Source organism: Aethalodelphis obliquidens, unplaced genomic scaffold (genome assembly GCF_003676395.1).
Source record: "Aethalodelphis obliquidens isolate GAN/ISIS:26980383/991018 unplaced genomic scaffold, ASM367639v1 scaffold2, whole genome shotgun sequence".
NCBI classification, from domain to species: Eukaryota; Metazoa; Chordata; class Mammalia; order Artiodactyla; family Delphinidae; genus Aethalodelphis; species Aethalodelphis obliquidens.
The window spans coordinates 14,389,076-14,404,348 of NW_020837946.1; the positions used below are offsets into that span (position 1 = coordinate 14,389,076).

A 15,273-nucleotide genomic window follows, 5' to 3' on the forward strand; every position below is an offset into this window, starting at 1 on the left:
GTAATCAGATCTACTGAGATGATTCATTTTTAAGTAATCAGCATCTCTACCTAAAGTTAGATCTTTAAAAATGACCCATAGTCCATATTTTGTGTGTGAGCATGTGTGAACTTTCACTCTAAGGATTAGAGTATATGATAATGAAAGACATTCTTTCATTGTTCATTGCAACAACAACAAAAAAATCACCTACCTAGTGTAAAAAACTAGGCTATAGTGAGCATTTTTATTCTTAGGTGTCTTAGTGCCCATCCACTAGAGCAGCCTAAAAGAGGGATAAGTTCCATAACTTCCAAAAAGAAAGCGAAGTGTTATTAATTTTTGTCTTTGTTCAGAGAAAACAAAAGTTATGTTTGACTCATAACTTCGGTAATTATATCTGTTACCACTAGAATAATAGTCTCTGGCTCGGAGTGTCAACAGTTAAGGTCTATAGTAATCAATTCCAATGTCCTCTTTAGGGAAACATTGAACAGTTTGGTTTTGATTGATTGCAAATTTCTCTAAGAATTCTTAAAACACCAATCCATTATTTCACTTTCTTATCTGTTTTCTCAACCCTAGTTCAGATCTTGACTGTCTAGTAGGTAAACCATTGCAGTGATCTGCTCAGTAATCCTGGTGTTTACCTCCTCCAAGCTAGAGTTCCTGATATACTCTGTAATGTAACAGACATTTTGTCTTGTTCATCACCACTGGCCCAACACCCAGAGTAATGTCGTACATAGCTGGCACTCAACATGTTTTGCTGAGTAAAAAAATATCTGATTACAATAGCCCCATATTTACCCCTACCCCTCAAAACACCAAATTTTAATGTTTCCCCATTGCATTTACAGAATTAAGTCCTTGGTTCAGCATTCAAGGCCCACCCTAACCTAACTCCAATCTAACTATCTCATCTCATTTCCCATCTGTTATAGACTGCATTCCACATCACTTCCACTCCTTCCTCCATGTTCCGATTAGACCTAGAAGTTCCCTATTTCCTGAACATGCTCTTCTACTGCCCTGACCTTTGTTCATGTCCTTATTATTGCCTCGAATGCTCTTTATCCTAAATCCACGTATTAAGTACTACCTACCTTTCAAGGCTCAGCCCAAATAGCACTTCTATGTTCCATGGAGGTTTCATACTTCCTCTGGTCTTTTCACCATATAGCATACCTGCCCATGTACATGTCACTGTCCTCCCCCTACAATGTAAACTCCACACCTTGTATATTTCTATTTCTGACTGACTGGCCCAGAAATAAAGACACCAGAGTTGCTCAGATAAATATTGTTGAGTGTAATAACACCCACCAACCTGCCCCAAAATATCTCCATTAAATTTAGATTTTGAGGGGCTTTCAGAAACAGTGGCTTTAATTAGAATAAAGCACTATGTTGTTTTAGATCCCCTGGGAAAGATATCACACTAATTCATTAGTATCTCACTTTGGATTAGTTAGTCTGACTGAGCAATTCTATGTCCAGAAACACTCATCTGTAAGCCAGGCCTTATTGAAATTATATACAGAAGGGGTTCTCAATACCGGGTAGTCATCAAAATCACCTGGGATATTTTAAAACTCTAACATCCTGAAGGTTCTGATTGGGTAGGTCTATGAGCAGGACCAGGAAAGATTGTTTGTGAACAGCTCTGTGATGATTCTAGTGTTAGACTGGTTTGGGAACTAAAAGGATAGAGAATTTGATGAAATAAACATTTCTAGGAAGTATGTGGGTAGGAATAACATAAAAGAACTGAGTATTCTGGGTTTGAGGAATGAAAAGGAAGCAGGATGAAAATTTTAAAAAAGGTGAAGGAAAATACACTCACTCATTGAACAAGTTCTCTGAATTGCCCAACCCAGTGGTAGATGGCGGGGATGTCATGGTGAACAAGGACTTTGCTCTCACTGATGTTTCCTAGTAAGGAAGTTAAATTATCCATGCCTTGAAAAGGAAGAATACTTGGTAATTTTGCGGCAAATGGCAGGACCATCTGACTCAGGGTGTGTATAGTCAGGGGGTGGGGGTGAGGGAGGACATCCAGAGGAAATGGGAGTTAAGTGGAGATGTGAAGTAAGAGTAGGCATAAGATAGGGGCTGAGGAAGACAAAGAGTGTCATGTGAGTTGAGGAGGCCATAACAAACACAGAATACTTGAGAAACAAAAAACCTCGTAAAGGCTGGAAGATGAGGGCAGAGCAGGGAAGGGCTAAGGAGGAAGGGGATGTGAGACACTCACATCAGAGTGATGTTATAAGATGAACATTCGGACTTCAAAGTGAAGAATGGATTTTTACAAGGCTCTGCAGCAGTCACCCAAGTGAGAGATAATGGTTTGAGCCAGGGTGGTGGCAGTGATGATGGGAAAGGTGGAGAGGGACTCAGGAAGTGGATTGCAGAGGATTTGGAATAGGTCAAAGAGTAGGAGGACTCAGGGATGCATCTCGCACCTCTGACTTGGACAATCCCAAGGATGAGGTTGCCATTCTCAAGGAACGTGAAGAGGTACATATTTGGCAATGGGAAGGAAGATGATTATTTTAAACCACATGATTTTTTTAAGGCTTTTTAAAAATTATTTTTATTTTATTTATTTAGTTTTTAAAATACAAAAACTTATGATTTCAATCCCACTACTGGGCATATACCCTGAGAAAACTGTAATTCAAAAAGAGACATATCACAATGTTCATTGCAGCACTATTTGCAGTAGCCAGGACATGGAACCAACCTAAGTGTCGATCGACAGATGAATGGATAAAGAAGATGTGGCACATATATACAATGGAATATTACTCAGCCATAAAAAGAAATGAAATTGAGTTATTTGTAGTGAGGTGGATGGACCTAGAGTCATCATACAGAGTGAAGTAAAGCAAAAAGAGAAAAACAAATACTCTATGCTAATGCATATATGGAATCTTAAAAAAAAAAATGGTACCGATGAACCTAGTTGCGGGGCAGGAATAAAGAGATAGACATAGAAAATGGACTTGAGGAGACGGGTTGGAAGGGGGAGGCTGTGGTGAAGTGAGAGTAGCATCGACATATATACACTACCAATGTAAAATAGCTAGTGGGAAGCAGCAGAGCACAGGGAGATCAACTCGGTGCTTTGCGATGACCTAGAGGGGTGGGATAGGGAGGATGGGAGGGAGGCTCAAGGGGGAGGGGATATGGGGACATGTGTATACATATGGCTGATTCACTTTGGTGTCCACCAGAAACTAACACAGTGTTGTGAAGCAATTATACTCCAATAAAAATCTATTAAAGAAAATTATGATCATTTTAGTTTCTGATATCTTGAGTTAGAGTGGCCCATGAGACACTGTCAAGTTACTGAATACGCTATTGAATAAATGGTCCTGAATTTTAGAAGACATTTGGATCAAACAAGCAGTTTGAAAGTCATCAGCATAATTAAATTAATAATAAAAATTACCATTGGAGGGCTTACTACATACAAGCATTGTTAAGTGGTTTATATTCATTATCTCTTTTTTCATAACAGCTCTACAAGGTAAATACTATTATCCCTTTCAAACAAATACGGAAATTGAGGCTTACAGAGGTTAAGTAACTTGCCTAAGTTACATAAATAATGCTTACCATAAATAACGGTAAAATCTAGAATTAAGCCCAGATAGTCTATTCCATAATGCACTCAGCTACATACCACCCAGATGATCACTGAGAGCATTAGAATAAGTGGTATCTCCCAGGAAGTTTATCTATAATATAAGAAGAGAACTCTACAAGGAGCCTGAGATCCCCCAGTACCACAGGGATGGACAGAGGATGTAGGAACAACCTGTGAAGCAGAAAGGAAACGACAGTGGAGTGAACAATAGTGTGGCGAATGCTGCCAAGATGTCAAGTGGGAAATGGCCTGGAGGGTGACTTGGGTTAAGTGATGAGGGGGTTGTTAGTAAGCACGGTGAGGCTGTTTTAGAGGCATGATGAGCATAGATGCCAGGTTTAATGGTTTGGGGTGTGATTGGAGACAAGGAAGAAGAGACAGGAAGTGGAGACTACTCTTTCAGGAAGTTTGCCTGTGACGGAGAGAACACAGAGAGCATGGAAGTGGGTAGGGATGTAAGGTAAAGGGGGAATTTTTCTTTTAAAGAAAATGGCTAGAGATGAGCATGCTGATGGAATCACATATTATTAGGATTAAGTTGGTAGTGAAGGAGAGATTGAAAATAGGGTAGCAAGGGGGCATACTGGCAGAATGCTAAAGACAGAAGGGACAGGATCGGTAATAGAGGTAAAAGGTTTACTGTATTTAAGATCAGGAACAACTTTTCCATTGTCACAGGAAGGAAGACCAGCTCGGGGCAGATGTAAGTACCTTTGCAGAACAGGTTTAGAAAATTCATGGAGCTCTTGTCTGATGGTACCAATTTCCCCTGTAATTTTCAGAGAGTGAGAGGGAGGTGTGAGCGTTAGGGTATGGAATGCCATGGAAGATTAGACTATCCCCTCTGGAAAAACATGACTGAATGAACTGTCAGGAGGTATGAGTGCCCAACCCGTCAAAATGGCATGAATGAGCATTCCTCATACGTGCTGCGTGGTTCTGTCAGCAGAGCCTAGTGGTCAGGCTATAGGAGAGGTGAACGGTGAGACTGCACTAAAATTCAGACATGATTAACTGCTTCTATCATACTCACTATTCTCCCTTCCTCCTTGCTAACAGAGCCCTGTTTTTGTTTAGGTGACCACTCTCCTCACTTTAGACATAGTCTTCAAGGGAGGCTGGTCCTGATTAGTCTCAACCAACCATGGTGGTCCTTGTCAATGACTGATTTGGGCAAAGGCATGAGCATGTGATGAATTCTAAGCAATGAGGTGGATTCCGCAGACAGGAAAATGTTTTCTTACTTCTAAAACGAGAGAGAAGGAAGAGATGGTCACTTTTCTACCTTGGGATGCTGTCTTGCCTGCAGGTGCTGCTTGGAAGTAGCCTGAAGGCAAGGTGACATATAAGGATGCAGGGTTCAAAGGTAGAACTGGGTCCTTGTTAACATAATTGAGCTAGTGACCTTCTTGTTATGTGAGAGAATTACCTTACTGCTTATGTCATTTTGAATAGGAGTTTTGCTATTTGATACACAAGATGAGCACATTGGAAAGGTAGTGGTACAAAAGACATTGAGGATATTGGCTAGATCCTGCTTGAGGTGATGGACCCTGCAGTCTAAGATGGAGAGGGAAGGAAATGATGACAGGAGAGGGCTGAGAGAATGTAAGGGCTCTTGGCCTGGAAGTCACAAAGAAGTCAAAGAGATAATGCCTTAGGCGTAATGGAGTGAGAAAGATGGAGTAACTGGAGAGAGGAGAAGAACTGAACTTATTCAGATATTTTGGGATTTTCCTAACAGTGTCATATTTGAAGATCCATTTGGTTCTTTATTTTAGTAACTGTGAGTATCCCTACAAACGATTTAGTATGGAATCTGGTCAGCAGAAGTGAGAGAGGCAAGAGTATCTTGTCACCTTTCATATGTTTTGGAAATAAAAAAGAAAATGGTATATTTTAGAAAACATTTGTGGGGAGAAGAGCTTTTAATAGGGAGCTACAAACTGTATATTTCCACCCAGACTCCAAGCCAACTGGACAAGATGGTAATTAGCAAGACACACTATTGTTCACTCTTACACACTTCATAGCCCAAGCTTGATTCACAGAAACTACAAAACAGAATAGTTACTGTGAAGCAGTGCATTTGTGTGGGGCGTTTACTTTTAATGGAAAAATATGTGTTACGGCATTCATAGTATAATTGCCTGACTGCTCCTGCTGTCCCTATTTCTTTCACTGCTACCATTTTTATAACAGATTATTCTTCTGGAAATAGTGCCTGATATTTTATTCATACTGTGTGTATAACAAGGAATGCTGAATTCAGAGGGAAGTTGTGTTTCTGACGAGGGCCCTGTAACTATACCTTGTGACATATAGAAGCATTTTCATTTTCCCACTGCTGTCCATCTTTCTTCTTTTAATTGGTGCATTTCATACTCCATTTCTTCCTCCAGCCTTTTCTAATTTATAAGAAAATAATTTCCCACAGATAAAAGCACTCACTACACTCTTGGAGTGTCTTGGAGTCTTCTCTGAGTAATATTGTGAAGACATTCTAGCTGTCTTTTAAAAACCTTTCACTTTTTACTTCCAGAAGATTCATGCCCTTAATGTCCAAAACTGTCCACTGTGCAACTTACCTAACGTCCTCACCTGTCTCCTGTCCTTGAAGAATTTAGTTATCTACAATAAATGATCCCAGATTGTATTCATGTTAAGCTACTCCTGATAAAAAATTTCTTAATGAGTTATCATTCTTATGGGTATGATCATTTAGCAAGGGGATATAAAGTGATAGAAATACCTGACTTCAAAAGAATAAAATTACTAATAATTGACAACAGAGCAATATATCAAGTATTTGGGCTGGGGAGATAGGTTAGTGTTCATTGACCCCACAAGGTAAATGACAACTGACATGGCTTAATTTGTTCTAAGTAAAGTCTAATTCCATGAAGAAGTAGATATTATTTACATTATAAAAGGTTTATTTATTTATTTTTGTCATTTAGAAGCTATATCAGTCAGGATAGGCTATGCTATGCAGCAGAAACAAATAACCAGAAATCATAGATTTATTTCTCAATCAATGACCGTTGTATAGAAAGTCTCCACTAATCATAGTCACTCAAAGACCCTGGATGTTAGAAACACTATGTTGACATCATGTGCTTCCAGGTTCCAGGATCACCCCAGCTAGGGGAAGAGAATGAAGAAGTATATCATGGTCAGGCTCTTTTTGTTGGCCAGATGAACTCTCATGGCTGTGCTTAATGTCAAAGGAGATAAAAGAGAGCAATGCTCTATGGCTCAGAAAGCAGACAGCCAGAAATATTCAATGAACAGAACTAATAACCTCCACAGAAGAAATGCATACTCCTTGAAGAAAAATTTAAAAAGACAAAAGAAAAAATAAAAGTAAAAACAATTTGTTTTAGTCTGCTCAGGCAGCAATAACAAAATACCATATACTGGGTGGTTCAAATATCAGAAATTAATTTTCTTACAATTCTGGAGTCTGAGAAGTCCGAGATCGAGAAATGGCCTGATCTGGCTCTAGAGCTCTGTTCCCAGCTTGCAGATGGCCACCTTCTTGATGTGCTCTCGCATGGTCTCTCTTTAGTGTGCCTGTGAGGTGAAGAAGAGGGGGCAGTTCTCTTGGGTTTCTTCTGATAAGGGTATTAGTCCTATCAAATTAGGGACCTGCATTTATGACCTCATTTAAAATGGCTTACCTCTTAAAGACCCTATCTCCAAAGAGAGTCACATGGAGGTTAGTGCTTTAACATATGCAGTTTTGGGGGGACACATTCAGTTCATAATAAAAATATTGTAGTTGCAATTTTAGTAACGAGGAGGGCTAAATAGTTGTAGAAACTCTTCTTTCTACCAATAGCTGAAATTCTGGCCCGACTATAATAAACACATTTATTTTGGTTTGAAAGAATGAGGACTCCTCAGATATTAAGAGAGGATTTGGTTGACCTCAGACCAAGATGTAACATAGGAGGCTCCTGAATTGTCTTCCTCCTGTAGATGTACCAAATGTACAGCTATGTATGGAGGATTTCCCTCTGAGAATGATAAGTGTTGGCAAGGACATGAAGAAAAGGGAACACCTGCTTATGTCATTTTGAATAGGAGTTTTGCTATTTGTGTTTTGCTATTTGTGACTTCCACTCTAGGTGGGAATGTAAATGTGTTCAGCCAGTATGAAAGACAGTATTGAGAGTCTTCAAAAAATAAAAAGTAGAACTACTGTATGATCCAGCAATTCCACTTCTGGGTATTTATCTGAAGAAAATGAAAACACTAACTTGATAAGATATCTGCATCTGCATGTTCATTGCTGCATTATTTAAAATAGCTAAGATATGGAAATAACCAGTGGACAAATAGATAAAGAAATAGTAATGGATAATAATGGAATATTACCCAGCCACAAAAAAGAATGAAATCTTGCCATTTGTGTGCAACACATGGCCAGACCTCGGGGGCATTATGCTAAGTGAATTAAGTCAGACAGAGTAAGACAAATACCGCATGATCTCTCTAATATGTGGAATCTAACAACAAATGAAACCAAGTTCATAGATACAGAGAATAGATTGGTGGTTGCCAGAGGTGGGAGAAATAGGTAAACTGCTTTTTATTACTTTAAATAAATTAAATAAAAAGAATATATATGTGTAGTGACAGATGTGTTAATTAGTTCAAAAGTGGTAATCCTTTCACAAGTTATATGTATATCAAATCATTATATTGTGCACTTTAAATATCTTACAATTTTATTTGTCCATTACACCTCAATAAAGCTGAAAGAAAAAAAGAGAGGAAGAGAGAAGTCAAGGTCAAAGGGGAAGCTTGAAGAGAAACTCATTTCTCAGACATCTTACCAGATGGGTCCCAACAGAATAAAGTGTAAATCATTCTAAGGAACCTGGCACAATTAGCAAAGGAAATCACTTGAAATCTCGTCATCCAAAGACAAAGTTGGTTAATATGTTGGTAAAATAGCCTCTAGGGATTTTTCTACATGTAGTTCCATTTTTAACATAGTTACACCCCTAATATTTTGTGTCATGGAAAGCTAAGATTTTCTGCAAAAGGAACATAAATTGCTGAACAACATAACTGAGTTACTGCAGTAAACATTTTTTTCCCCACCTGCAGCACTTTCTTCTGAAATGGGAAATGTTTTTTTTCCCCCCATAACCTTAGAAATATGGCTATCTTCTGCTGTAAAAAGGGGGGAAGATGAAGAATTAAAAGCAAAAGAATTTAGAGAAGGGTAGAGAGAGAAAATAAGAACCTCAAAAGACGCTGTTGATCTCAGTGTAGTGTAACAAGTATAAGATCATTTCCATTTGATTGATTTATGCAGGTATTCTTTTAAGCAAAGGGGCCTTCTCATCAACTCAATACCCTCTGTATCTGTGTTTCATTTTTTCTTGCTTCATGTCTAATTAGACTGGAAGATGGATTATTTCCCCAGAAAATTTGTAAAAAGATTATACATCTGGAGGCTGTTTGGATGAGTTCTGTGTCGACACTTCTGTTCTTCCTGTGCAGGAGGCATAATGGGGACAGAATGAGTGGACACAGATGATAGTTTGCTATTAAATAGTTTCAGTTTCTTTTCAGAAATCTGAACTGCTCTTCCTTAGTCATAATGCACCTCCTTGGGCAGGGTGAACAAATATAGACAACTGCAAAGGCTTTACCCAGCAGGCCTTGTGGATGTGGGGAAGCTGCCCTCCTCACATCAGACTTGGTGCACGGCAGTGTCTGAAGGAACTAAGGTTCTCAACCCCCAGCTGGTCTGATCTTTATGCATATCTGCATTCCAAGCTGAGGCACCTCATTTGGAGGCCTCCAAAAAGAGCTGGGGCTTCAGGACATCTTAGCCACTCCGACTCAATACTTTTCCTCTTCTAGCCCTTCCTTCTCTTCCTCCTCCCAGCCCCTGGGTCCAAAAAACAGCAGGAGCCTTTTGTTCTGGGATCTTCTCCTTCCCTCCAATCTGTGATGCCTGTCATTTGTCCTTAGCCTCGTGCTGTGCCCTGGGGAAAAATGGACCATCATAGGCATGGAAGCTGACGCCCTTTCCCCCTTTCCTGTTAATCCTGTTGCTTATAGTATCACAGCAAGTGAATAAAGGCTTGATACTTTCAGTTTGAGTCATTGTCTTCACTGACCATCTTGATGCCTGGCAGCTCTCTAGCACCATCTGCCCCTGTTGTGATAAACCTTGAAGTTTGTGCAGGGTGGAGATGCCACAAGACTGAAGCAGCCTGGAATTCAGAGCCACCGCTTGGAAAACAGTGACCTTGGAGAGTGTCCCACACCCACAGCAGACTTGGGTGCGAAAGCAATCAACTTTCATTGAGCCACTGAAATTTTGGTGCTGTCTTTTACCATAGCGCAACAAAGCTGATTATAATTGAAATGGATATAAGACTAGACATGCTAACACTTACCTTTCTCAAACTGTGGACAAGTCCAAGATGGTGGGAGAGTCAAAGAGATAAGAGAGGGCCCAGCACTGTGTGATGTTCAATGCAGCAGTCACAGATAACCCACTGGCTACCACGGTCCAGTGAATGTAAGGCTCTCCCCAGACTCCAGTTTTATTATTTACTCCTCAAAGGGGGCAAGGGAAAGTGGGCAGGTGACAGAGAAGGGCAGGAAAGTATTAAAATAATGTTTCCTTCAGGAAGCAAAGCAGAAACCCTGTAGTGAAAACTGTGCTGCTTCATTCCTTACATATGAGGGTTTGGGTCATGCCCCCCCCCCCCCCCCCCCGCCCCCCCCGCCCCCCCCCCCCGCCCCCCCCCCGCCCCCGACCATGAGCCACTTGACAAAGGTGTTGGCTGAGGATGAGGGCAATCTAGAGTGAAAGGTGGAGGAGGGAATGAGAATTCCAGTTATGATGTCAAAGTGAACCGTAGCCTCAAGAGCTATAATTTCCCTGTCCATGTTTATTGAGATGTAATTTACATAGAACATTGTAAAAGTTTAAGGTGTACAGTGTGATGATTTGATACATGTATATGTAGAGAAAGGTTTACCACAGTAAGGTTAGTTAATACATCCTTTACCTTACATAACTACCATTTTGTTGTTGTTATGATGAGAATATTAAAGATTTAATCACATAGCAACTTTCATGTGTACAATATAGTATTGTCCATTATAGTCACCTGGTGATATAAATTGCCTAACTCTTTTAAGTTCCCCAGGAAACAAGACCACCAGGATCTTTGAGAAGCTGTTCCCAAATGGGTCAAACTTACCGTATGACACATGTACTCCCCATAGGTTGAGGTGCAATCGGGTTACAGACATGCTTCCCCCTCTGCCCAAACCTGCCTTCTCCATGTTCTTACAGGTCTATCTTCTGAGAACACTTCTCAATAAACCTTCTGCATACATTTCTCCACCTTAATGTCTAGTCCTAAGGAGCCCAATGTAAGGCAATTCCCCTGTGAAAAGTTGAAGGGGAGACTATATATTGGCTTTCAATACCAGAGATTCCCTATTTAGAACTTAGAAAATGTAATGAGCATAAGTGATGAATGCCCAACATGTGCCTTGTTCTGAGCAAGATTATTCTTTTTAATGTGATTCTCACACCCTAGTATGGAAATCGAGCTTAAGGAGGTGAAGTGAATGTTCCAAAGTCCTTCCCGAACTGCCTAATCACAAAGCTGAGACTTTTCCCACTATGGCTTTATGACAAAAGCCAGAGTTGTATAGAAGAAACTCAGACAAGAAATGTAAACAGGTGTGGAAATACTACCAGAGTGCTAGGCAGAGCACAGATCTCTCTGGGTGATGTTCAACATTCAGCTGAGGCTGTTTCTACATGGAGCACGGTTGATGAAGGTAACATGTTGAACTGGGCTGTGTCTGGCACCTGCTCACTATTCATTTTGAGGGAACTGGTTTTATCTGCTCTTTACACTCTGAGCAAACTGGCCTTTCTTCTTTGCTGTCTTGTATCCCCTGCCCACCTCTAATTGTGGGTTTTTTTTTTTTTTCTCATAAAGGTGATTCAGAAAGCATTGCTAAGAGTAATGAATCCTCCCTCCAGCAGGACTGACCTTATTTTTCTTTTCTCTGATTTGAGGAGTTTTTCCAGAAGAAAATATGTTGGATTCAAAAATCTCATCACTATGGCCCTGGAAGCGGTGATTCCCTGGTTCCAAAATACAGTGTTTTTTTTTAAACTTCTGTTAACTAGAATACCCAGAGCATGGAGTATCCTGTTTACTCAACTTTAATTTGTTACTAAAATCTTTCTCAAGTACATGTGGATAAAAGTATGAGCCCACTCCTCTGCTTTAGTTTTAATATAGCAAAATGATTCAGAGTAAATCTTTCTTCGATGATTCAGAGCTTTATTTCAAAGTAATCTTTTTTTATGGAACAATCCTATAAATGTAGACAGTATAGAAAATTGAGATGAATATGTGCTAACTGCTAGATAGTCCCTGCAATCTATTGTAAAGAAATCTGTAATATCATTGTTACTATTCTTTTCTTTTTTTTAAATAAATTTATTTATTTTATTTATTTTTGGCTGCGTTGGGTCTTCATTGCTGCACGCGGGCTTTCTCTAGTGGCGATGAGCGGGGACTACTCTTCTTTGCGGTGCGCGGTCTTCTCATCGCGGTGGCTTCTCTTGTGCCAGAGCACAGGCTCTAGGCACACAGGCTTCAGTAGCTGTGGCACGAGGGCTCAGATGTTGTGGCTCGCGGGCTCTAGAGCGCAGGCTCAGTAGTTGTGGTGCATGGGCTTAATTGCTCCACGGCACGTGGGATCCTCCTGGACCAGAGCTCGAACCCGTGTCGCCTGCATTGGCAGGCAGATTCTTAACCACTGCGCCATCGGGGAAGTCCCATTAGTTTTCTTTAAAGATAGTATTTGAGAGACAAAACAAAATTTGCTTAATGAAAAGTTCTAATTAGTTACAGTCTAGTCAATTGATGTTTTACTGAACAGATTAAAAGCATTATACATTACATGCTTTTAGATGAGTTGGGATATAAAAATGAAAAAATAAACCAAAACACTCCTAAAATGGAGCTGACTGAAGGTCTGGGTACCCCTCCACCTTTTTTTTTAATGTACAGAATCATATTAAACTTCTTAATTGAAGATGTTTGATAAGCCTGTTTTCACAGAACTACAACTTTTGGTGCATTTCTCTGGTTAATTATTGGCTTGCTTTTCTTTTTTATTGGCTTTTATTGATTTCTTCTGGACACATGCAGGGCTATTCAATTTCAACGCAGAAAGGGTTCTGTCCACCCTTGGTGAGGAGCTCCCATTGTTTTATAGTCAGGAAATTTTCCTTTGGGGGTTGCCTGTGGAGCTCTCACAAAGAAAGAACAAGACCTAAGAAAATGACAGATGTTATCATTGTCAAGGAGAACCTCTGCCTCTATTAATATTGAATAGATTCCAAAGTGATGAAAATGGAACTTTTATCCTTTTAACTTCAAATCCTTTGCATTTCTTAAAACAAAGAAACCAACATTTTTAATTAAACACACAGCTCATATAAAAGGTAAAATAGCCAATGAAAGATATATAAGAAGAGATATTTAAGGTATAATTTGTTTGGAAAACAAAAGTAAAATTAAATAAAAAAGGTCAACTCTGAGCACCCTCGATTTCTACCACAAGTAACTTGGAACAACCTCACTTGATTTATCTTCAGTAGTCTTCTCATTTTATTTTAGGGATGTCCTCTGAGACCATTTGGTCTTTCTCAGTGAGGTTTTCTTAGAACAAGCCTCCAGGCTCAGTGTAAAAGCTGGAAATTGGGGGCCCCGAGTGCAGCCCTCTCAACAAGTTTGTTTGGCCACCACTGTAAAGTAAATATTTTACAGTTGAATGTCCTTAGGCAGGAAAGGCCAGTGACATTTGACCACGTTTGTCAAAACTCCTTTATCTGTGAGAACCCAGAGACACTTGAGTCTGAGACCTCTGTTTCCCAGTAAGGGATAAGCTATTTCCTGGCACATCTTAAAATATAGAACATGTGGAATATTAGAGGTGGAATAGATCTTGTCAGAGATATGGGATATGTTGGGGTATTTGGTGAAAAGGGAAACAAGACCCAGAGGGATTAAGCAAATTAATCCCAGAGCTGTTTGGAAACTTGGGTTTCACAAGGAAGAGACTCATTACCCCCGCCATGTAGCTTCCATTCCTAAGACTATACATATAGTCATTACTCCATGGACACAAGTGTCAGTGTCATGGTGCACAGGCAGTACATTATGGTGGTTAAGAACACGGATTTTTGTGCCAGATTAAAACATCATCCCATTACCTGCTATGTGTGTGAGCTTCCTGATCTGACAAATGGGAATAATAGCTGTATCTGCCTCATAAGCTTTTTGCAGATACTGACTGAGTTAATAAATATAAAACTCTTAGAATAGTTTCTGGCACTCAGTAAGTACTGAGTGTTGATTATTATCATTCATTCATTTATTAAGCATTGAAAGAACATTTTCTATGCTCAAGGCACTGTAGTAGGTCCTGAATATTCAACTGTGGACTAGAAAGTGCCATTCTTCAAGGAGCTAACAATCTAGTAGTGTGGGTGCTCTGACGCTACCAAAGCTTAATGCAAAGGCTAACTTTCAACATTAGATGGGAGCCTCATCTCTTCATATCAGGTGTCATTTCTTTTAAAAAAAAAACTACTGTAAAAAAAAGGTAAAATTGGCAAACATGTTTTAGTAATGAAATGCATTTTTCTGTGTGTATGATAAGGCAGTTGAAATTGAAGTCTTTTGAGAAAATCACCTGAAAACACTGCACATACTGACTTGATAAAGCTCCTATTTCTAGGGATATGGCTTATTTCACATTGGAAATGTGAAGGATAGTGAGTGCCCAGTATTTTTTTTTTTAAGATATATCCCTTCTTTAATGCAAACTGAAATCCTCTTAATTCCGGGTTCTCTTATTATGTTAGGAAATGCCGGGTGGAGCAGGGGAAGTGATTATCAAGACCTTAGAGCTTGAGGTCCCTGTTACTTCATACAGCAGACAGTGTGCTCTCAAACCCAGCATCCTGTTTGGTCCAAGCAGGTCACATGACTCCAGGAAGGCCAATCAGGGCTAATGAGATTCATTCCTGGCAAGTGGTTTGTATTATCAGGAGAGCCTTGGGACTGTAAAGCTAACAGATGGATCCTACTAACATGCTCTGAGTCCTGAATTAAGCCACACTTGAAACCACAGGGCTGTTCTGTTATGTGAGTAAATATATTCCCTCTCTGTAAACCTATTAGGCTTGGGTTTGATGTTTTTGTAAGCAACTTTGGTGGACTCCCTGAACTTAATAGTTTTAAACAAATGTTTTAAAAGTAAACATATAGTGGCTTGAATGTATCAATAGAAACCTGTCCATTTGTAAATAATCAGACTTATTTGCATACAGCTGGATGGACTCTACCCTATCCAGAGAGTAATTTGAACCATCGGCTTTGACTTGAGATAAGGAGAATAAAGAACACAGGTTCCATGTTCAGGCCGACTGCACCAAAAACTTGAGAAGTCCTGAAGGTACAGCAAGAAATTAAACTTGAAAGTATACAACGTGGCATTATAAGACATTCTTTTATGGAAGCAACTTGCTGTGGCAATTTTGGACTGGC

The 15,273-nt window shown here is 39.7% G+C and overlaps 1 long non-coding RNA gene across 1 annotated transcript; it reads left to right on the top strand.

Moving 5' to 3' along the window:
• Positions 1-8,178: 8,178 nt before the first annotated feature.
• Positions 8,179-12,155, top strand: LOC113627503 (uncharacterized). Its single transcript, XR_003435574.1, has 3 exons — positions 8,179-10,193; positions 11,230-11,476; positions 11,641-12,155. It is a non-coding gene; the product is annotated as an uncharacterized LOC113627503 (long non-coding RNA).
• Positions 12,156-15,273: the final 3,118 nt, after the last annotated feature.